Below are 1764 nucleotides of genomic sequence, written 5' to 3'. Positions count from 1 at the left end.
TTTTAATTTGTATCTGTCTAATAACAAGTGGTGATGAACATTTGTTCATATAGCTATTTGCCATTTGTATTTTTTCACCTAAGAATTATCTACTTGCTTGAGAGGCCCATATTTGGATTGGGTCTTTGAATGTGGGAGGTCTGATTTTTTTTTCAATTCTTTATGTATTCTAGATATAAGTTCTTCATCTGAAGGACTATGGGCTAAAATTTTTTCCCACTCTGTGGGTTGTCTTTTCAATTTGGGAGATTTCTTTGGCTGTGCAAAAGTTTTTTAAAACAAGATTAGAACCCAGTCATTGATTCTTTGTATATTCTTTGTATTATTTCCTGTGCAATCAGGGTTTTGTTTATGAAGTTTTTGCCTACACCGGTCCTTAAGAGTTCTACCTATTCCCTCTTCCAGCAGATTTAGTGTTTTTGCTTTAATGTTTAAATCTTTGATCCATTTCTATTTTAGTTCAGTTCATGGTGATAGACATAGGTCTAGTTTTAGTCTTTGGCATGTAGATAGCTGTTTTTTTTCCATACCATTGGTTCTTTTTATTAAAGAACCAATCTTTCTTCCAGTGAATATGTTTGCTTCCTTTGTGAAAGATGAGGTAGTGAGTGTGTTTGGAATTGTTTCTATGGCTTCAAATCTGTTCCATTGCTTTTCATGTCTGTTTTTTTATTTTGCCAGTGCCATGCTGTTTTTATCACAGGAGCATTGTAGTATGATTTCAAGTCAGAAATTGTAATGCTCCCTGCCTTTTTTTTTATTGCTAAGTATTGCTTTTGGTATTCCAGGTCTCCTTTGGTTCTAAATGAATTTTAGGAATGTTTTCCTTCGCTCTGTGTGGTATGTGGATGGTATTTTGATTGGGAGTGCATTAAATTTGTATAACAATTTTGGGAGTATGTCCATTGTTACTATGTTGATTTTTTCTATGCATGAGCAAGGGGTATCTTTCCATTTTCTGATATGCTCTGTGATCTCCTTTGTATTATTTATTTATTGTCTTTAAAAATTTTATTGGGACTGGGGAGATGGCTCAGTGGAATAAGCGCTTCCCTGGCAAGTGTAAGGGCCTGAGTTCAATCCCCGGTTCCAGGAAAAAAAAAATTATTGATTTTATTTTAATTTGAAGAGTGTGAAAACAGAAGCAAAAGCAAATAGAAAAAATGACAGAAATAGGGTAACATACAACAATACATATGTTCCAGATTTTCAAAACAAGGATAGCTAATTAGCAATGGTTACTATATTATCTATTTTTTCATTTTAATGGGAAAAAAGAAAATATTAATGAAATAGTTTCAAGACAGGTTAGTATGACAGTTACAATAATTAATACATTGCATATTGTTGTTTTCCTAATAGTTATTCAGAGGAAAGATTGTGGTAACTATTAATTTTGTACCATAAATCATAAGAGTAAAATCTATAGTTATATACCAGAACCAATCATACATTGGGAGCTTGCATGCAATGTGTTCCCCCTTGGTGGAGCAGTTTTACCCTGTGGTGAGGGGATTTAAGATAATTGAAAGTAGAAGCCAGTCCAGGGATCAAGGAAGGATGATTATCTAAACTTTGGGAAACTAGAGAAGAGGGAAGAAGAGGAAGAATGAAGGAATGAAGGAGTAAGCAAGGGATTATCTCAACTTGGTCTCTGGGTTTGGGGATGGGATGAGTTTTCTGTGGCTGGAGCTCTCCCTAACCAACATCTTAGAAGAGAGAGAGAGAGAGAGAAAGAGAGAGAGAGAGAGAGAGAGAGAGAGA

Source organism: Octodon degus, unplaced genomic scaffold (genome assembly GCF_000260255.1).
Source record: "Octodon degus isolate 3935 unplaced genomic scaffold, OctDeg1.0 scaffold00156, whole genome shotgun sequence".
NCBI lineage: Eukaryota > Metazoa > Chordata > Mammalia > Rodentia > Octodontidae > Octodon > Octodon degus.
Note: the sequence above shows the minus strand (reverse complement) of the source record.